This window comes from Eucyclogobius newberryi, unplaced genomic scaffold (genome assembly GCF_026437365.1).
Source record: "Eucyclogobius newberryi isolate DKJ021-1_F unplaced genomic scaffold, fEucNew1.0.hap1 SCAF_7, whole genome shotgun sequence".
In the NCBI taxonomy this organism is placed as follows: Eukaryota; Metazoa; Chordata; class Actinopteri; order Gobiiformes; family Gobiidae; genus Eucyclogobius; species Eucyclogobius newberryi.
Genome location: NW_027316389.1, coordinates 3346110 through 3367944, shown reverse-complemented (window position 1 = coordinate 3367944; position 21835 = coordinate 3346110). Strand labels below are relative to the sequence as shown.

The 21835-nt window shown below is 52.6% G+C and overlaps 1 protein-coding gene across 1 annotated transcript in view; it reads left to right on the top strand.

The window, feature by feature from the left end:
- The first annotated feature begins 10553 nt into the window (after positions 1–10553).
- mgat4c (mgat4 family member C) overlaps positions 10554–21835 on the top strand; it is a 34033-nt gene continuing 22751 nt past the window's right edge. Inside the window, exon 1 of the mRNA XM_072435839.1 lies at positions 10554–10632. The gene's annotated coding sequence lies outside the window, so the exon portion shown is untranslated. The remainder of the gene's footprint in view (positions 10633–21835) is intronic.

Below are 21835 nucleotides of genomic sequence, written 5' to 3'. Positions count from 1 at the left end.
AGAAGAAGAAGAAGAAGAAGAAGAAGAAGAAGAAGAAGAAGAAGAAGAAGAAGAAGAAGAAGAAGGAGGAGGAGGAGGAGGAGGAGGAGGCAATGTTTCCCATTTTTCAAATATCATAAACTATACATTTTCGGAAAGCGCTCGCGCTTTCCTACCTCATGGTGTGGGTCCCTGGTCACTGACGGGTTCTTTCGTTAATTTAATCTCCGCCCACTTTGTGTTTTTGGCCTCTATACAGTAATAATGTTCAATTTTTGCATTACATGCTTATATGCACGGAACATGCAAGAGATGGGGAACGTATTCGTGAGCTACTTAGGGCAAATGAGTGCTTTAAATTTAAAGTGCTCGTTTAGTGCGTACTTTTGCACGGGCTTCGCCCGTTTACAATGATAATGTTCCATTTTCCTACTACTAATTAGTATGCACGGGGCGTGCGTGAGTGAAGGAGTTAGTGAGTGTTTGGAAGTGGGCGAGCGCTTTGCGCTCGATTTCGTGCGCACTACGTGCGCACTTTCGCAGCCGTGCTTCGCACGGCCTTACGAGATTGATAGGCCTCTCGCCAGCTTGTGGCGCTCGGGCCTAATAAGGCATAATCTTCGTCCTTTATTAGCTCTTTTCGAACAGGATTAGTTTGACCTCGGGACCTGAGATAATAGTTGTTTTTGCAATCGTACTGAACCTGGTCAGTGGTTCTAGTCCTGAGCGTGTCGTCCAAGTGAAAATGTCTGTGAACTTTCCCCGACGTATCGCAGCCACAAAGTGTCACATTTACGTGAGGAATGTTTCTATTTTCAAAAGTGATTCATCCTGTGGCTGCTTCACTCCGCGACGAGCCAAAACTGTCCAGGGAGGGACCCGCCTAAGGCCCCAAGTCACTGGGACAGGCTCCAGTCACAGGCAACAGCTAACGGGAGCAAGCGGCAGAAAGTGAATCAAAAGTCCTGGTTTTAGTCCTGGTTCACTCATGTCCTCATCATATCACGTGCTCATGTCCTCATCATATCACGTGCTCATGTCCTCATCATATCACGTGCTCATGTCCTCATCATATCACGTGCTCATGTCCTCATCCTATCACGTGCTCATGTCCTCATCCTATCACGTGCTCATGTCCTCATCATATCACGTGCTGTCCTCATCATATCACGTGCTCATGTCCTCATCATATCACGTGCTCATGTCCTCATCATATCACGTGCTCATGTCCTCATCATATCACGTGCTCATGTCCTCATCATATCACGTGCTCATGTCCTCATCATATCACGTGCTCATGTCCTCATCATATCACGTGCTCATGTCCTCATCATATCACGTGCTGTCCTCATCATATCACGTGCTCATGTCCTCATCATATCACGTGCTCATGTCCTCATCATATCACGTGCTCATGTCCTCATCATATCACGTGCTCATGTCCTCATCATATCACGTGCTCATGTCCTCATCATATCACGTGCTCATGTCCTCATCATATCACGTGCTCATGTCCTCATCATATCACGTGCTCATGTCCTCATCATATCACGTGCTCATGTCCTCATCATATCACGCGTGGCTTCGGGTCCAAGTGTCTTTAAAGGTCTGAATAATGCAAGTGTCTTTGGTCTTTAATGTCATTTCAAGCCTGGATCTGTGTCTGAAGCGTGACTTTCCCGTCGTAAACTCGTCTTAAATATTCATGTGTCGCGGCTCCTGCTCCTGCACCTCCTTCTGTTCTCATGAATTTATCATTAAAGTAAACACGGCGTCTTTGGAAAATACACCTCCTCCGTCTCCTCCTTTTCCACCGCTTTCCTCCGTATCCTGCGTCTCCTCTTTCTCCTCCATCTCCTCCGTCTCCTCCTTTTCCACCGCTCTCCTCCGTCTTCTCTGTCTCCTCCGTCTCCTCCGTCTCCTCTTTCTCCTTCGTCTCTTCCGTCTCTTCCGTCTCCTCCGTCTTCTCTGTCTCCTCCGTCTCCTCTGTCTCCTCCTTTTCCACCGCTCTCCTCCGTCTTCTCTGTCTCCTCCGTCTCCTCTTTCTCCTTCGTCTCTTCCGTCTCTTCCGTCTCCTCCGTCCCCTCCGTCTCCTCCGTCTCCTCCTTCTCCTCTGTCTCCTCCTTTTCCACCGCTTTCCTCCGTCTCCTCCGTCTCCTCAGTCTCCTTCGTCTCCTCCGTCCCCTCATGCCTCACACAAGTGCGTACGCTCGTCGTGTCCTCGGGCAAGACACCTCGCCTCCCTCCTGGCGTTCGCGGTGCATTCTGGGACAGCGCGACTGCACGTGCCGGACGCGGTGGACGTCGTGGGCGTCGATCGTCGCCCGTTTGGACACAAAACTCAAAAAGACCCAAATATAGCGTCTCACCACGCTGCTCCTCACCACGCTGCTCCTCACCACGCTGCTCCTCACCACGCTGCTCCTCACCACTGTGCTCCTCACCACGCTGCTCCTCACCACGCTGCTCCTCACCACGTTGCTCCTCACCACGCTGCTCCTCACCACTGTGCTCCTCACCACGCTGCTCCTCACCACTGTGCTCCTCACCACGCTGCTCCTCACCACGCTGCTCCTCACCACACTGCTCCTCACCACACTGCTCCTCACCACTGTGCTCCTCACCACACTGCTCCTCACCACTGTGCTCCTCACCACGCTGCTCCTCACCACTGTGCTCCTCACCACGCTGCTCCTCACCACTGTGCTCCTCACCACGCTGCTCCTCACCACGCTGCTCCTCACCACGCTGCTCCTCACCACGTTGCTCCTCACCACGCTGCTCCTCACCACTGTGCTCCTCACCACGCTGCTCCTCACCACTGTGCTCCTCACCACGCTGCTCCTCACCACGCTGCTCCTCACCACACTGCTCCTCACCACACTGCTCCTCACCACTGTGCTCCTCACCACACTGCTCCTCACCACTGTGCTCCTCACCACGCTGCTCCTCACCACTGTGCTCCTCACCACTGTGCTCCTCACCACGCTGCTCCTCACCACTGTGCTCCTCACCACTGTGCTCCTCACCACGCTGCTCCTCACCACTGTGCTCCTCACCACGCTGCTCCTCACCACACTGCTCCTCACCACACTGCTCCTCAACGCCTCGTGTGCAGCTGAAGTTCATCTTCCTCTCCTCTGCTCCTCTCCTCCTCTGCTCCTCTTCTCCTCCTCTGCTCCTCTTCTCCTCTCCTCCTCTCCTCCTCTGCCCCTCTTCTCCTCTGCTCCTCCCCTCCTCTCCTCCTCGCCTCCTCTGCTCCTCTGCTCCTCGCCTCCTCTGCTCCTCTCCTCCTCTCCTCCTCTGCTCCTCTCCTCCTCTGCTCCTCGCCTCCTCTGCTCCTCTCCTCCTCCCCTCCTCTGCTCCTCGCCTCCTCTGCTCCTCTCCTCCTCCCCTTCTCTGCTCCTCTCCTCCTCTCCTCCTTTCCTCCTCTGCTCCTCTCCTCCTCTGCTCCTCCCCTCCTCTCCTCCTCTCCTCCTCCCCTCCTCTGCTCCTCTCCTCCTCTGCTCCTCCCCTCCTCTGCGCCTCTGCTCCTCTCCTCCTCTTCTCCTCTGCTCCTCTCCTCCTCTCCTCCTCTGCTCCTCTCCTCCTCTGCTCCTCTGCGCCTCTGCTCCTCTCCTCCTCTGCTCCTCTGCTCCTCTCCTCCTCTGCTCCTCTCCTCCTCTGCTCCTCTGCTCCTCTCCTCCTCTGCTCCTCTCCTCCTCTGCTCCTCTCCTCCTCTGCTCCTCTGCTCCTCTCCTCCTCTGCTCCTCTGCTCCTCTCCTCCTCTGCTCCTCCCCTCCTCTGCTCCTCTGCTCCTCTGCTCCTCTCCTCCTCTGCTCCTCTCCTCCTCTCCTCCTCTGCTCCTCTCCTCCTCTGCTCCTCTCCTCCTCTGCTCCTCTGCTCCTCTCCTCCTCTCCTCCTCTGCTCCTCTCCTCCTCTGCTCCTCTCCTCCTCTGCTCCTCTCCTCCTCTCCTCCTCTGCTCCTCTCCTCCTCTGCTCCTCTCCTCCTCTGCTCCTCTGCTCCTCGCCTCCTCTGCTCCTCTCCTCCTCCCCTCCTCTGCTCCTCGCCTCCTCTGCTCCTCTCCTCCTCCCCTCCTCTGCTCCTCTCCTCCTCTCCTCCTCTCCTCCTTTCCTCCTCTCCTCCTCTCCTCCTCTGCTCCTCCCCTCCTCTCCTCCTCTCCTCCTCCCCTCCTCCTCTGCTCCTCTCCTCCTCTGCTCCTCTGCTCCTCTCCTCCTCTGCGCCTCTGCTCCTCTCCTCTTCTCCTCTGCTCCTCTCCTCCTCTCCTCCTCTGCTCCTCTGCGCCTCTGCTCCTCCCCTCCTCTGCTCCTCTCCTCCTCTGCTCCTCCGCTCCTCCGCTCCTCTGCTCCTCTCCTCCTCTGCTCCTCTGCTCCTCCCCTCCTCTGCTCCTCTGCTCCTCCCCTCCTCTCCTCTGCTCCTCAGCTCCTCTCCTCCTCTGCTCCTCTCCTCCTCTCCTCCTCTGCTCCTCTCCTCCTCTGCTCCTCTCCTCCTCTGCTCCTCTGCTCCTCTCCTCCTCTCCTCCTCTGCTCCTCTGCTCCTCCCCTCCTCTGCGCCTCTGCTCCTCTCTTCCTCTGCTCCTCTCCTCCTCTCCTCCTCTGCTCCTCTCCTCCTCTGCTCCTCTCCTCCTCTGCGCCTCTGCTCCTCTCCTCTTCTCCTCTGCTCCTCTCCTCCTCTCCTCCTCTGCTCCTCTGCGCCTCTGCTCCTCCCCTCCTCTGCTCCTCTCCTCCTCTGCTCCTCCGCTCCTCTGCTCCTCTCCTCCTCTGCTCCTCTGCTCCTCCCCTCCTCTGCTCCTCTGCTCCTCCCCTCCTCTCCTCTGCTCCTCTGCTCCTCTCCTCCTCTCCTCCTCTGCTCCTCTCCTCCTCTGCTCCTCTCCTCCTCTGCTCCTCTGCTCCTCTCCTCCTCTCCTCCTCTGCTCCTCTGCTCCTCCCCTCCTCTGCGCCTCTGCTCCTCTCTTCCTCTGCTCCTCTCCTCCTCTGCTCCTCTCCTCCTCTCCTCCTCCCCTCCTCTGCTCCTCTCCTCCTCTCCTCCTTCCCTCCTCTCCTCCTCTCCTCCTCTGCTCCTCCCCTCCTCCCCTCCTCTCCTCCTCTCCTCCTCCCCTCCTCCTCTGCTCCTCTCCTCCTCTGCTCCTCTGCTCCTCTCCTCCTCTGCGCCTCTGCTCCTCTCCTCTTCTCCTCTGCTCCTCTCCTCCTCTCCTCTGCTCCTCTGCGCCTCTGCTCCTCCCCTCCTCTGCTCCTCTCCTCCTCTGCTCCTCCGCTCCTCCGCTCCTCTCCTCCTCTGCTCCTCTGCTCCTCCCCTCCTCTGCTCCTCCTCCCTCCTCTCCTCCGCTCCTCTCCTCCTCTCCTCCTCTGCTCCTCTGCTCCTCCCCTCCTCTGCTCCTCTCCTCCTCTGCTCCTCTCCTCCTCTCCTCCGCTCCTCTCCTCCTCTCCTCCTCTGCTCCTCTGCTCCTCCCCTCCTCTGCTCCTCTCCTCCTCTGCTCCTCCCCTCCTCTCCTCCGCTCCTCTGCTCCTCTCCTCCTCTGCTCCTCTGGCCCTCCCAGAACCCCTTGGACCGGTTCACTTTAGAGCGAGTGTTTCCTGGGCCTGACTCTGGTCTCTCCTCCTGCTGTTCGTGCCGTTGAGCCTCTGCGGTTTTAAAGTCCATGTGATGCTAATGTCGCTAACGTCAGACCTTCTAAACTATGACCGCGCCCGACACATTTAAGGCTCATTTCAACACTTTGTTTTTGAGTTAATGTTCAAACCGTCATCCGCCGCTCGCCGTTTCCCGCTCGCCGTTTTCACAACCGGAACTCAGAAAGTCCGAGTTCCGAAGTGAACGGAGCGCGACGTAAAGCTCGAGTAAACAGGAAACGGCTTCACTTTTATCCTCTTTTATCCACATTTCCACAAAAGCTTTTCACAGATCAGAACATTTTACGTAGCGGCTGTTGCTAACGTTTTTGCTAGCTTTGTGTTGCTAACGTGCTTTGCTAGTTTTGTATTGCTAACGTGCTTTGCTAGCTTTGTGTTGCTAACGTGCTTTGCTAGCTTTGTGTTGCTAACGTGCTTTGCTAGCTTTGTGTTGCTAACGTGCTTTGCTAGCTTTGTGTTGCTAACGTGCTTTGCTAGCTTTGTGTTGCTAAGGCTCCACATAGTCGTTAGCCTCAGTGGAAACACGGCGCTTTAGCACGAGATCAAGTCAGAGTTTACTACTAGTATTTACTATTGAAAGAAGCATTTCTTGAACCGCTACTTCTACTTCTACTTTGAAGTAAGAGTACCACATTTCTGGCTCATATTGTGTCAAACGGAGCATGTTTTTCTCTGGCTGCGTGAAAATGGCGTTATCACTAAATCGCTACTGAAATGATGAGTGGGTCATTTTGTGTCATTTTCTGCTGAACACGGACACGGTGCAAAGTGGCCCGTGAGTGGCCCATGAGTGGTCCGTGAGTGGCCTGTGAGTGGCTCGTGAGTGACCGTGAGTGGCCGTGAGTGGCCCGTGAGTGGCCCGTGAGTGACCGTGAGTGGCCCGTGAGTGACCGTGAGTGGCCCGTGAGTGACCCGTTAGAGACCCAACACAACTCTTTCAGTAAGATGTAACGTTAGCTAAGGTAACGCTAGCTAAGGTAATGTTAGCTAAGGTAACGTTAGCTAAGGTAACGCTAGCTAAAGTAACGTTAGCTAAGGTAACATTATCTAAGGTAACATTAGCTAAGGCAGCGTTGGCTAAGGTAACGCTAGCTAAGGTAACGTTAGCTAAGGTAACATTAGCTAAGGCAGTGTTAGCTAAGGCAACGTTAGCTAAGGCAACGTTAGCTAAAGTAACGTTAGCTTGCTACAGAACAACTAACTAGCTAAGCTCTGAATCTGAGTTAAAAGTGATAAAATGAGCAGCAGTTTCATCATGTGACACTAAAACACTCTAAACATCAGAGCGGCGTGTTTACAGACTGAAGATCATGTATGTTCACGTGTTCTGGCCCCGACCTCAGACGTCTCTCTCTGGAGGGATGTCTCTCTCTCTGGGGGGATGTCTCTCTCTGGGGGGCACGTCTCTCTCTGGGGGGAATGTCTCTCTCTGGGGGGAATGTCTCTCTCTGGGGTATGTCTCTCTCTGGGGGGGATGTCTCTCTCTGGGGGGATGTCTCTCTCTGGGGGGCACGTCTCTCTCTGGGGGGCACGTCTCTCTCTGGGGGGATGTCTCTCTCTGGGGGGCACGTCTCACTCTGGGGGGCATGTCTCTCTCTGGGGGGCACGTCTCTCTCTGGGGGGAATGTCTCTCTGGCGGGCACGTCTCTCTCTGGGGGGCTGGTCTCTCTCTGGGGGGCACGTCTCTCTCTGGGGGGCTGGTCTCTCTCTGGGGGGTACGTCTCTCTCTGGGGGGATGTCTCTCTCTGGGGGGCATGTCTCTCTCTGGGGGGGATGTCTCTCTCTGGGGGGCACGTCTCTCTTCTCTGGGGGGCATGTCTCTCTCTGGGGGGGATGTCTCTCTCTGGAGGGCATGTCTCTCTCTGGGGGGCATGTCTCTCTCTGGGGGGCACGTCTCTCTCTGGGGGGCACGTCTCTCTTCTCTGGGGGGGATGTCTCTCTCTGGGGGGGATGTCTCTCTCTGGGGGGGCTGTCTCTCTCTGGGGGGCACGTCTCTCTTCTCTGGGGGGGATGTCTCTCTCTGGGGGGGATGTCTCTCTCTGGGGGGGCTGTCTCTCTCTGGGGGGATGTCTCTCTCTGGGGGGATGTCTCTCTCTGGGGGGCACGTCTCTCTCTGGGGGGGCTGTCTCTCTCTGGGGGGATGTCTCTCTCTGGGGGGCACGTCTCACTCTGGGGGGCATGTCTCTCTCTGGGGGGCATGTCTCTCTCTGGGGGGGGCTGTCTCTCTCTGGGGGGATGTCTCTCTCTGGGGGGATGTCTCTCTCTGGGGGGCACGTCTCTCTCTGGGGGGCACATCTCTCTCGGGGGGAATGTCTCTCTCTGGGGTATGTCTCTCTCTGGGGGGGATGTCTCTCTCTGGGGGGGATGTCTCTCTCTGGGGGGGGCACAGACGGCAGCTCGCCAGCACAAACCCCGTCTTAACATATTTATTGTCTTCAAAAGCTTCATGTTTAAGTCAGCATCAGCACCAGAGTCCATCCAGCAGCAGCAGCAGCAGCAGCACCAACAGGGGGCGCTAGAGGGAGACGGATGTCAACAGGGGGCGCTAGAGGGAGACGGATGTCAACAGGGGGCGACGGATGTCAACAGGGGGCGCTAGAGGGAGACGGATGTCAACAGGGGGCGCTAGAGGGAGACGGATGTCACTTTTATCTGTTTATGTCACATTCACTTCCTCATTCAGAAGGTTTGATTACATTACGCTGGTCACAGACGGGAGCCGGTGATGGACGGCGACGGGTTAAAGGGGACTTGCTGAGTTAAAGGGGACGCGCTGAGTTAAAGGGGACGCGCTGAGTTAAAGGGGACGCGCTGAGTTAAAGGGGACAGCGGCGGGTTAAAGGGGACGCGCTGAGTTAAAGGGGATGGCGGCGGGTTAAAGGGGACGTGCTGAGTTAAAGGGGACACGCTGAGTTAAAGGGGACGGCGGCGGGTTAAAGGGGATGCGCTGAGTTAAAGGGGACGCGCTGAATTAAAGGGGACGGGCTGAGTTAAAGGGGACGCACTGAGTTAAAGGGGACGTGCTGAGTTAAAGGGGACGGCGGCGGGTTAAAGGGGACGCACTGAGTTAAAGGGGACGTGCTGAGTTAAAGGGGACGCGCTGAGTTAAAGGGGACGTGCTGAGTTAAAGGGTACGGCGGCGGGTTAAAGGGGACGCACTGAGTTAAAGGGGACGCGCTGAGTTAAAGGGGACGCGCTGAGTTAAAGGGGACGCGCTGAGTTAAAGGGGACGGCGGCGGGTTAAAGGGGACGCACTGCGTTAAAGGGGACGCGCTGAGTTAAAGGGGACGGCGGCGGGTTAAAGGGGACGCGCTGAGTTAAAGGGGACACGCTGAGTTAAAGGGGACGGCGGCTGGTTAAAGGGGACGCGCTGAGTTAAAGCAGACGCGCTGAATTAAAGGGGACGCGCTGAGTTAAAGGGGACGGCGGCGGGTTAAAGGGGACGTGCTGAGTTAAAGGGGACGCGCTGAATTAAAGGGGACGGGCTGAGTTAAAGGGGACGCACTGAGTTAAAGGGGACGTGCTGAGTTAAAGGGGACGCGCTGAGTTAAAGGGGACGCACTGAGTTAAAGGGGACGGCGGCGGGTTAAAGGGGACGCGCTGAGTTAAAGGGGACGCCCTGAGTTAAAGGGGACGGGCTGAGTTAAAGGGGACGCGCTGAGTTAAAGGGGACGTGCTGAGTTACAGGGGACGTGCTGAATTAAAGGGGACGTGCTGAATTAAAGGGGACACGCTGAGTTAAAGGGGACGTGCTGAGTTAAATGGGATGGCGGCGGGTTAAAGGGGACACGCTGAGTTAAAGGGGATGGCGACGGGTTAAAGGGGACGCGCTGAGTTATAGGGGACGCCCTGAGTTAAAGCGGACGCGCTGAATTAAAGGGGACGGGCTGAGTTAAAGGGGACGCGCTGAGTTAAAGGGGACGTGCTGAATTAAAGTGGACGCGCTGAGTTAAAGGGGACGCGCTGAGTTAAAGGGGACGTGCTGAATTAAAGGGGACATGCTGAATTAAAGGGGACGCGCTGAGTTAAAGGGGACGGGCTGAGTTAAAGGGGACGCGCTGAGTTAAAGGGGACACGCTGAATTAAAGGGGACGCGCTGAGTTAAACGGGACGCTCTGAGTTAAAGGGGATGGCGGCGGGTTAAAGGGGACGCGCTGAGTTAAAGCGGACGCGCTGAATTAAAGGGGATGGCGGCGGGTTAAAGGGGACGCGCTGAGTTAAAGGGGACGCGCTGAGTTAAAGGGGACGTGCTGAATTAAAGGGGACACGCTGAGTTAAACGGGATGGCGGCGGGTTAAAGGGGACACGCTGAATTAAAGGGGATGGGCTGAGTTAAAGGGGACGCGCTGAGTTAAAGGGGACGCGCTGAGTTAAAGGGGACGCGCTGAGTTAAAGGGGACGCGCTGAGTTAAAGGGGACGCGCTGAGTTAAAGGGGACGCGGCGGGTTGTATTTAAAGTGATTGAGACACGCCCACTGCGATAGATATCAACCGTTCTAATTTTCAACAATAAAATCCTGTTTTACTTTGAAATGCTTCACCCGGGACACAGAACACCTGCCGTGGGAACGACGGGTGGATACTTTTTCTACTTTTCGCTGCAGGAGGAAAACAACAATGGACTTTTATTTTATTCTTAACCTCGTCCTGCAGTTCTTTATCTTTATCACTGGAACTATTTGTCATGTTATATTTCTACTTTAATCAAATAGTAAAATTATAACATAGTAATAATAAATAAAACAAAAAAGGTCTCAAAGCAATTATAATCCGGCTAAGAGCTCCTCTGTTTGATCTAAACTGCCTTAATAAAACTCTTTATAACGACATGTTTCGATCGTTCAAACGAGATGATGTGATTGGTTCGGAGTCTGAACGGATCATTGGCTCGTGTCTTTCCCTTATCGCTCCAATAACCAGCGTTTCCCTCGTTTCCTCCTCAGGGCTTTGGATAGATGAGAGCGCGTTAACGTGGAAACCCTGCATGACACTCTCCGCCCTGCGTGACCTTCGACCTCACAGGTAGGACCCTGCTCTCCACACGCCGCTCTTTGTGAAGTAACTGTATTTATGTATTTATTAAACCTTTTAAAATGTGAATATTCCTTTTATCTCATATTACGGAACATTTCCACTTTTTAGAGATGAATGTGTTTGACGTTTGCATCAGACGGATGTCTGAGTGGATGTTCTGCTTCAAACTTTGACTTTTTTCTCTCACACCTCGTTTACATTGAAAGTTGGAACATGTGAAATACTAATCGCCACGGCGACGAAAGCACGTTTAAGAGCGAATTAAAGACGTGAAAATGCAGAATTTTCCCACTCTAAGTTTTCTCTTTCGGCCTAAATGTGTCGGACGCTGAAGCGTCTGAGCCGAAATCGCCATGGAAACTGAGACACGTGCGTCAGCGCTCCATCTACTGGCAGCACAAGGAATCACTGCGGGGAAATAAACATAAAGCTAGCCCACCGAACGAGCCTGGTGCTGATCCCTGGACTTTAGACCTCCGGATTGCCGCCTTAGACGTCCCAAAGGGAGAAACTGTGACGTGATTGTTTCCGTGAGGCTCGGCGAAGGGACAAGGAGCTCCAAGACAAGAGTCGGGAGACGAGTGCGAATGAGGCGAACAACACGACTGTGATGAGGAGAGAGAGCCGGGTCCAAAGAGAGGAAAAGTCGAACCGACTCCCAGAACAGAAGCTGGAGCGGCTGCAGCGGCGCTAGGCTAACATCCCGGGCACATTAACACCCCCGTGACTCCTCCCACGCGGCTCCTCCCCCCCCGCCTTGCATCGCCTCCTCCCGCCTCATCATCCTTTGATCAAAGGTTAACAGCGCGGCCGGGTCCAGTCGTTGGCTTTAATCGCACCGTTAATCGCTGCGTTTTGTAACCAGCGTTCTCTGCCAGCTCGTTACGCTCTCGGCGAACGGAAAACGCTCGTCCCGTGTCGGCACTAAAGGTTTAACGCCGGAGCACGTTGAGAACAGCCGGGTGTCGTTTCGGTGCCGTAAATCCAACTTTCTCGGGCTGTAAACTCCGCCCGGCGAGAGAGTTTGGTGAAGGCTGCTTTTCTGTCCCGAGTTGTTTAAATATCTAATAATAATAATGTGTGAATATTTGAGGAGTGGGACAAAGGGATACGGAGAATACAGCGCGGTGTAGTGACACTTAAAGCGCCCCCTGCAGGTCGGACCACTCATCCAACTGAAATGCAGTTAAGATGAAAAACATTTTGAATTTTGCAAAAGATGATACAACTTGATCACAGAATAACACATTTTTTAGGTTTATAATTTTACTTCCTGGTTGAATTGATTGATGACATCACAGTAGGAAATTACACAGAAAACACTTCATCTCATGTCACACTTTCTGGCACATTTATTTTGTTGAATTGATGTTTAGAGTCAAAAAAGTTCTTTCTTTGTGTAAATTCTGCATAAACTTTGACTGGAATGAGCCATGTCCCTGGTGTGATGTCACTTCCTGTATGAGTGTCCCTGGTGTGATGTCACTTCCTGTATGAGTGTCCCTGTGTGATGTCACTTCCTGTATGAGTGTCCCTTGTGTGATGTCACTTCCTGTATGAGTGTCCCTGGTGTGATGTCACTTCCTGTATGAGTGTCCCTGGTGTGATGTCACTTCCTGTAGGAGTGTCCCTGGTGTGATGTCACTTCCTGTAGGAGTGTCCCTGGTGTGATGTCACTTCCTGTAGGAGTGTCCCTGGTGTGATGTCACTTCCTGTATGAGTGTCCCTGTTGTGATGTCACTTCCTGTATGAGTGTCCCTGGTGTGATGTCACTTCCTGTAGGAGTGTCCCTGGTGTGATGTCACTTCCTGTAGGAGTGTCCCTGGTGTGATGTCACTTCCTGTACGAGTGTCCCTGTTGCGATGTCACTTCCTGTAGGAGTGTCCCTGGTGTGATGTCACTTCCTGTATGAGTGTCCCTGGTGTGATGTCACTTCCTGTACGAGTGTCCCTGTTGCGATGTCACTTCCTGTAGGAGTGTCCCTGGTGTGATGTCACTTCCTGTATGAGTGTCCCTGGTGTGATGTCACTTCCTGTACGAGTGTCCCTGTTGCGATGTCACTTCCTGTAGGAGTGTCCCTGGTGTGATGTCACTTCCTGTATGAGTGTCCCTGGTGTGATGTCACTTCCTGTATGAGTGTCACTGCTGTGATGTCACTTCCTGTATGAGTGTCCCTGGTGTGATGTCACTTCCTGTAAGAGTGTCCCTGCTGTGATGTCACTTCCTGTAAGTGTCCCTGGTGTGATGTCACTTCCTGTAAGAGTGTCCCTGCTGTGATGTCACTTCCTGTACGAGTGTCCCTGGTGTGATGTCACTTCCTGTACGAGTGTCCCTGGTGTGATGTCACTTCCTGTACGAGTGTCCCTGTTGTGATGTCACTTCCTGTAGGAGTGTCCCTGGTGTGATGTCACTTCCTGTACGAGTGTCCCTGGTGTGATGTCACTTCCTGTACGAGTGTCCCTGCTGTGATGTCACTTCCTGTACGAGTGTCCCTGGTGTGATGTTACTTCCTGTATGAGTGTTCCTGGTGTGATGTCACTTCCTGTAAGAGTGTCACTGCTGTGATGTCACTTCCTGTATGAGTGTCCCTGGTGTGATGTCACTTCCTGTATGAGTGTCCCTGCTGTGATGTCACTTCCTGTAAGTGTCCCTGGTGTGATGTCATTTCCTGTATGAGTGTCCCTGCTGTGATGTCACTTCCTGTAAGTGTCCCTGGTGTGATGTCACTTCCTGTGATTTTTTAAAGATTTTTAACCGTTTTCTCCACAAATACCTGCTCTATCGGTGTAAAACTATAATTTATATGCAAATCAGGTATAAATACACCAAATAAAGTTAAAATTAGTCGTAAAACCCTGTCATGGGCCCTTTAACACGGTGCCATCAAACATCACGAGCAACGGACAAAAAGAACATATTGTTCTTTATTGTTCTTTATCTTTTACGGGTTAAAGTTTGAAAAGTGCAGATTCCGCAGCGTCGGTGACATTTCCTCAACTTTCGGAGAGTCACAGGCCGAACCTCGAGCGTTTGTGTCGGATCAGCACTTTTCACCGCTTCAAACCCGCTTCTGTGCAGAGGGAACCGAGCGATGTGATTGGACGCAGCCCGGGAAAAGGTTAAGTCGAGTTTAGACCGAAAAGAGGAGGATTCACTCTTTATATTCAGCAGAGGAGGTCCAGGAAGCCCCTCCCCCTCGCCCTGCTCCTCCTCGCTCGCCCTGCTCCTCCTCCCTCGCCCTGCTCCTTCCCCCCTCGCCCTGCTCCTCCTCCCCTCGCCCTGCTCCTCCTCTCTCGCCCTGCTCCTCCTCCCCTCGCCCTGCTCCTCCTCGCTCGCCCTGCTCCTCCTCCTCCCCTCGCCCTGCTCCTCCTCCCCTCGCCCTGCTCCTCCTCCCCTCGCCCTGCTCCTCCCCCCCTCGCCCTGCTCCTCCTCCCTCGCCCTGCTCCTCCTCCTCCCCTCGCCCTGCTCCTCCTCCCTCGCCCTGCTCCTCCTCCCCTCGCCCTGCTCCTCCCCCCCTCGCCCTGCTCCTCCTCCCCTCGCCCTGCTCCTCCCCCTCGCTCCTCGTCACTCTGTGTTTTCTGCTGGAGCTGGAGGTTTGAGCAGCAGCAGCAGCAGATTAGCTCGACGGTCGATAATGCTAATGCTACAGGCTCGACGGCTCGACGTGTCCCCGGGGGCCTCTGCTCACACCGGGTCCTCTCAGGGCAGAGGGTGGGGGAGGAGAGAGGAGAGGGTGGAGAGAGGAGAGGAGAGGGAGGAGAGAGGGAGGAGAGGGGAAGGAGAGAGGGGGAGGAGAGAGAGGGAGGAGAGAGGGAGGAGAGAGGGAGGAGAGGGGAAGGAGAGAGGGGGAGGAGAGAGAGGGAGGAGAGAGGGAGGAGAGGGGGAGGAGAGAGGGAGGAGAGGGAGGAGGAGAGTTCCATCTTCTCTCTCCTCTCTCCTCTCTCTCTCTCTCTCTCTCTCTTGTCCCGTGTCGACCTCTTCTTCGTTTGCGGTTCAAGTTAATGCATAATTAAAGTGGGACAAACGAGTGTATGTTAATGAGACGGCAGAGGGAGAGAGAGAGGGAGGGAGAGGGAGAGAGAGAGAGAGAGAGGGAGAGAGAGAGAGAGCGGTGGAGCTGCAGCTGATGTCGCCTCTCCACAGACGTTGCTCCTCCAAAACCTTCAACTTTTCACAACCTTTTCCACCTTCACAATAAAAGTCACACGAGTCGGACAAAAATGCAAAATTTCACAGTTTCGTGGATCGAGTTTTGAAACGTTTCCAGTTCTTTTTGTGACATCATCGTTTAGACGTGTTTAGAATTGTAATTATTAATTAACGGCTGCGAAAGTGCGCACATAGTGCGCACGAAATCGAGCACGAAGCGCTCGCCCACTTCCAAACACTCACTAACTCCTTCACTCACGCACGCCCCGTGCATACTAATTAGTAGTAGGAAAATGGAACATTACCGTTGTAAACGGGCGAAGCCCGTGCAAAAGTGCGCACTAAACGAGCACTTTACATTGAGATGTCGTCATCCCCATATAAAGCACTCATTTGCGCTAAGTAGCTCACGAATACGTTCCCCATCTCTTGCATGTTCCGTGCATATAAGCATGTAATGCAAAAATTGAACATTATTACTGTATAGAGGGCCAAAAACACAAAGTGGGCGGAGCCCACTCAAAATTAACGAAAGAACCCGTCAGTGACCAGGGACCCACACCATGAGGTAGGAAAGCGCGAGCGCTTTCCGAAAATGTATAGTTTATGATATTTGGAAAATGGGAAACATTGTTTTCGCATCGGAATATTCTTCTTCTTCTTCTCTGGACCAACCCCCCTATTTTTCACCCAGTGAACATTGACGAAAAGTCACAAAAATTTGCACACCTCTAAAAATCGTGCCTCTCTACATTCTGGCTATTTCCCTTTTCTAAAATAAAAAATTGGCGCGTCAGCGCCCCCAAATGTACCAAAAATGCATTGAGAGATGGGAAATGACCCAAAAAAAATCTGATCGTAGAATCATGAAATTTGGCGCAGAGGTAGATGGTGACAAGAGAAGTAAAAAATATTATTACGGCAACGCCGTCCGCCCAACCAAATGTCGGCCATATTGCTTCAAAAATGGCTAAACATGACTTCGGAGTTTTTCCAAACGTCGTACTTTTACGAACTCCTCCCAGGGCGTTGGCCCTAAAAAGCTGAAATTTTGTGAAAATGCTACTGAGGAGTGGGACATCAAAAGTTATCCAAATTACATTGATACCTCTCACGGTCTCTGTGCGGCGAAGCCGCAAACTGTAGCAAGAATTTCAGAAATCTCCCAAATTTTACATTTCTGCCGTTTGCGCAGATAAAGTCCGAATTACGTCAAATTAGAATCAGTTGTTAAACTCTTTGCCCTAAACCTACTTGAAGTGAAATAAATTAATTTGGAGCCACAGCGCCCCCTACAGATTTTATATGGAGGTTAAATATTTAGTTTTGCGAAATTATATGAAATTTGACAAACAACTCAATTTTGGCCCCATCAAAAAAGTCAATGAGACCCATGTCATAATTGTTATGGCGTTGCCGTAACGATGACCGAAACCTTCCATGTTATTCCAATGGGGAAATCGCCAGAACATGTTTACACTTTAGACTTTCACAAACTCCTCCCAGGGCGTTAGACATATTAACCTGAAATTTGGTGAGACTCATCTTCAGGACCATCAAAAGTTATCCACATTTTTATTCAAAGAGTCACGGTGTCTGTGCGGCAAAGCTGCACATTTTGCCAAGAATTCAAAATAAAATGTCTTTTTGATGGTAAAACAAAGGGGAGAAGATGTGACAGCGTCACAGATTCAGCAGTAGGCGTAATAAAAGGACAATTGGGGCGCGTTAGCGCCCCCTCCTCTTGCGGCGTGGCGGCGGCGTGGCGAGGGCCGATCATTGCCGCTTGCGGCTATATTTTCAGTTTATTATTATTATGATCATGATTAATGTTCGTTTAGATCAGGGGGCAAACTACGGCCCGCGGGCCACATACAGCCCGTTTGTCTTCATAATGTGGCCCACCAAACATGCCAAGTAATATTTTTAAAATATGTCGGTGTAATCCCTCATTCGTCCAGGCGTGTTCCATAGTAGAAAAAGCTTCAGTTGTTTCATCTGGACTCAGTTAGAAAAAATAGACGTTTCGACTCTCATCCATTTTTAAAATATATATATATATATATATATATATATATATATATATATATATATATATATCCATCCCCCTCTCTCTCCTCCTCTCTCTCTCTCTCCTCTCTCCCTCTCCTCCCCTCTCTCTCCCCCCTCTCTCCTCTCTCCTCTCTCTCTCTCCTCCCCTCTCTCCATCTCCTCCTCTCTCTCCCCTCTCTCCCCCTCTCTCCCCCTCTCTCCTCCCCTCTCCCTCTCCCCATCTCCCCTCTCTCCCCCCCTCCCCCCCTCCATCTCTGAGCACCCTCTGAGCGGTCGCAGGTTGGAGCAGGAGATTGAGCGTCCGAGTGCTTTTAGTCTCTATTGTTTTGAAAGTGCTCCTGAAATAGACCTGCTGTGGACACTTCACCTCCTTCTCCTCCGAGAGCCGGGAACGGCCGGCGTTTCCGCGGAATAAGAACGAGCCGGAGCCTCTTTATCGAGCTGAAGTGAAGCTATCGAGGAAAAAAGAACGGGAGAGTCTAGCCCTTGACCACCGTCGTAACGAAAAAAAACTGACGTGTCGGCCTGTACGTGGCGGCGGAGTCTCCCGGTGGAGCGTTTTAAATCATAAGTCTTGTAGAAGCCTCGTGCGCCGCTGCTGCCGTCCATCATTTCTGCTTTCGCCTTCAGAACGTGACTAATGTGCTAAAATAACGGTCAAACCCGGGAGACCACGCCTGATGTTTTACCCGTTTAATGAACCCGACCTCTAGTTTGAAGCTCTCGCCGTTTTCCATTGCGCGGCGCGCATGCTGAAGTGTGCGCGGCCTATTGTTAAAACAGCTGCGACTCAGCGACTCATCACGACTCACTTATCCCACTCTTGGGCGAACGCGGCAGGAAAAAGTCTTCTTCAAACGCCGGCATTTAACGAGAGACAAACGTGGACGAGACTCTGCAGCAGCGCGGGGGTCCGGGGGGGACGAGACTCGGGGGCGCGGGGGTCCGTGGACGAGGCTCGGCAGCGCGGGGGTCCATGGACAAGGCTCGGCAGCGCGGGGTCCATGGACGAGGCTCGGCAGCGCGGGGGTCCGTGGACGAGGCTCGGCAGTGCGGGGTCCGTGGACGAGGCTCGGCAGCGCGGGGTCCGTGGACGAGGCTCGGCAGCGCGGGGTCCGTGGACGAGGCTCGGCAGCGCGGGGGGCGGGGGTCTGTGGACGAGGCTCTGCAGCGCGGGGGTCTATGGACGAGGCTCGGCAGCGCGGGGGTCCGTGGACGAGGCTCGGCAGCGCGGGGTCCGGGGACGAGGCTCGGCAGCGCGGGGGTCCGTGGACGAGGCTCGGTAGCGCGGGGGTCCGTGGACGAGGCTCGGCAGCGCGGGGTCCATGGACGAGGGTCGGCAGCGCGGGGGTCAATGGATGGGGCTCGGCAGCGCGGGGGTCCGTGGACGAGGCTCGGCAGCGCGGGGGTCCGAGGACGAGGCTCGGCAGCGCGGGGGTCCGGGGACGAGGCTCGGCAGCGCGGGGGTCCGTGGACGAGGCTCGGTAGCGCGGGGGTCCGTGGACGAGGCTCGGCAGCGCGGGGTCCGTGGACGAGGGTCGGCAGCGCGGGGGTCCGTGGACGAGGCTCGGCAGCGCGGGGTCCATGGACGAGGCTCGGCAGCGCGGGGGTCCATGGACGAGGCTCGGCAGCGCGGGGGTCCGGGGTGATGGTTAAATATGTCCTTTGGGGGTGTTTGAAGTGCCCGTCGTCGCCCCCTGCTGTCTCGGAGCAGAAAACCAGAAAAAACATCGACTTATTAAGCTTTTGCGTCTCTTTTCTCTGCCATTGTATTTCCACGTGGGCGCTGCAGGGGGCGCTGCAGGGGGCACTGCAGGGGGCGCTCTATCACCGGAGTGACTCTGCTCTGCTGCGACGTGTTGCTTTGTATTAAATGTCACAGATTGGATCATTCGGCCGCGTGTGACGCCGGGAAATGATTGATCTTTCAAAAGCTCGATTTAAGGTCAGCGGCTAACGTTAGCGATGCTGCTGCAGCGTTTCGTGACCGTGGAAACCGTGTTGATGAATGCGTTCAGTCCGTCCTGCTGCGGCTCTGCGTTTACTCTCACAACGTGCGGTCGAGTGTCCAGTGGAAAAAGAGTTCAAGTCGTAGTAATCGCAGCAACTGTAGCTGTAGCTGCAGCACGATCCGTACGAACAAATCACCCGCATCCGACTGAACCACCGCTCGCCCAACTCTGCGTTGGGCCTTGCTGCGCCTCCTTCAGCGCCTCCTTCAGCGCCTCCTTCAACGCCTCCTTCAGCGCCTCGCCCGTCGCAGCTCCTCATTAGTTTCTGTTGATTACAAAGTCGTCGATATTCGTCCAATTCGACCCGAGTCCAATCAATTGCGGCACATTTAATATTTAACTAAGCAATCAGCGCTGTGTTGCGTCGTCTCACGCGTCGTCTCACGCTGGACGTGTAAAAGTACTTCTGTGGTGACTGTAGTAATGGACGTGTAAAAGTACTTCTGCGGTGACTGTAGTAATGGACGTGTAAAAGTACTTCTGCGGTGACTGTAGTAATGGACGTGTAAAAGTACTTCTGCGGTGACTGTAGTAATGGACATGTAAAAGTACTTCTGTGGTGACTGTAGTAATGGACGTGTAAAAGTACTTCTGCTGTGACTGTAGTAAAAGTACTTCTGCGGTGACTGTAGTAATGGTCGTGTAAAAGTACTTCTGCAGTGACTGTAGTAATGGTCGTGTAAAAGTACTTCTGCGGTGACTGTAGTAATGGACGTGTAAAAGTACTTCTGCGGTGACTGTAGTGCTGGACGTGTAAAAGTAATTCTGCGGTGACTGTAGTAATGGACGTGTAAAAGTACTTCTGCGGTGACTGTAGTAATGGACGTGTAAAAGTACTTCTGCGGTGACTGTAGTAATGGACGTGTAAAAGTACTTCTGCGGTGACTGTAGTAATGGTCGTGTTAAAGTACTTCTGCTGTGACTGTAGTAATGGACGTGTAAAAGTACTTCTGCGGTGACTGTAGTAATGGACATGTAAAAGTACTTCTGTGGTGACTGTAGTAATGGACGTGTAAAAGTACTTCTGCTGTGACTGTAGTAAAAGTACTTCTGCGGTGACTGTAGTAATGGTCGTGTAAAAGTACTTCTGCGGTGACTGTAGTGCTGGACGTGTAAAAGTACTTCTGTGGTGACTGTAGTAATGGTCGTGTAAAAGTACTTCTGCGGTGACTGTAGTAATGGACGTGTAAAAGTACTTCTGCGGTGACTGTAGTAATGGACATGTAAAAGTACTCCTGTGGTGACTGTAGTAATGGACGTGTAAAAGTACTTCTGCTGTGACTGTAGTAAAAGTACTTCTGCAGTGACTGTAGTAACGGACGTGTAAAAGTACTTCTGCAGTGACTGAAGTGCTGGACGTATAAAAGTACTTCTGTGGTGACTATAGTAATGGACGTGTAAAAGTACTTCTGCGGTGACTGTAGTAATGGTCGTGTAAAAGTACTTCTGCGGTGACTGTAGTAATGGACGTGTAAAAGTACTTCTGCGGTGACTGTAGTAATGGACGTGTAAAAGTACTTCTGCGGTGACTGTAGTAATGGACGTGTAAAAGTACTTCTGCGGTGACTGTAGTAATGGACGTGTAAAAGTACTTCTGTGGTGACTGTAGTAATGGACGTGTAAAAGTACTTCTGTGGTGACTGTAGTAATGGTCGTGTAAAAGTACTTCTGCGGTGACGGTAGTAATGGACGTGTAAAAGTACTTCTGCGGTGACTGTAGTAATGGACATGTAAAAGTACTTCTGTGGTGACTGTAGTAATGGACGTGTAAAAGTACTTCTGCTGTGACTGTAGTAAAAGTACTTCTGCGGTGACTGTAGTAACGGACGTGTAAAAGTACTTCTGCAATGACTGAAGTGCTGGATGTATAAAAGTACTTCTGTGGTGACTGTAGCAATGGATGTGTAAAAGTACTTCTGCGGTGACTGTAGTGCTGGACGTGTAAAAGTACTTCTGCAGTGACTGTTTTACTGTGCATGTAAAAGTACTTCTGCGGTGACTGTAGTACTGTACATGTAAAAGTACTTCTGCAGTGACTGCAGTGCTGGACGTGTAAATGCACTTCTGCGGTGACTGCAGTAATAGACGTGTAAAAGTACTTCTGCAGTGACTGTAGTAATGGAAGTGTAAAAGTACTTCTGCAATGACTGTAGTAATAGACGTGCAAAAGTACTTCTGCTGTGACTGTAGTAATGGTCGTGTAAAAGTACTTCTGCGGTGACTGTAGTAATGGACGTGTAAAAGTACTTCTGCGGTGACTGTAGTAATGGACGTGTAAAAGTACTTTTGTGGTGACTGTAGTAACGGACGTGTAAAAGTACTTCTGCGGTGACTGAAGTGCTGGACGTATAAAAGTACTTCTGTGGTGACTGTAGTAATGGACGTGTAAAAGTACTTCTGCGGTGACTGTAGTGCTGGACGTGTAAAAGTACTTCTGCAGTGACTGTTTTACTGTGCATGTAAAAGTACTTCTGCGGTGACTGTAGTACTGTACATGTAAAAGTACTTCTGCAGTGACTGCAGTGCTGGACGTGTAAATGCACTTCTGCGGTGACTGTAGTAATAGACGTGTAAAAGTACTTCTGCGGTGACTGTAGTAATGGACGTGTAAAAGTACTTCTGCGGTGACTGTAGTAATGGAAGTGTAAAAGTACTTCTGCAATGACTGTAGTAATAGACGTGTAAAAGTACTTCTGCTGTGACTGTAGTGCTGGACGTGTAAAAGTACTTCTGCGGTGACTGTAGTGCTGGACGTTTAAAAGTACTTCTGCGGTGACGGTAGTGCTGGACGTGTAAAAGTACTTCTGCGGTGACTGTAGTAATGGACGTGTAAAAGTACTTCTGTGGTGACTGTAGTAATGGACGTGTAAAAGTACTTCTGTGGTGACTGTAGTAATGGAAGTGTAAAAGTACTTCTGTGGTGACTGTAGTGCTGGACGTGTAAAAGTACTTCTGCGGTGACTGTAGTGCTGGACGTG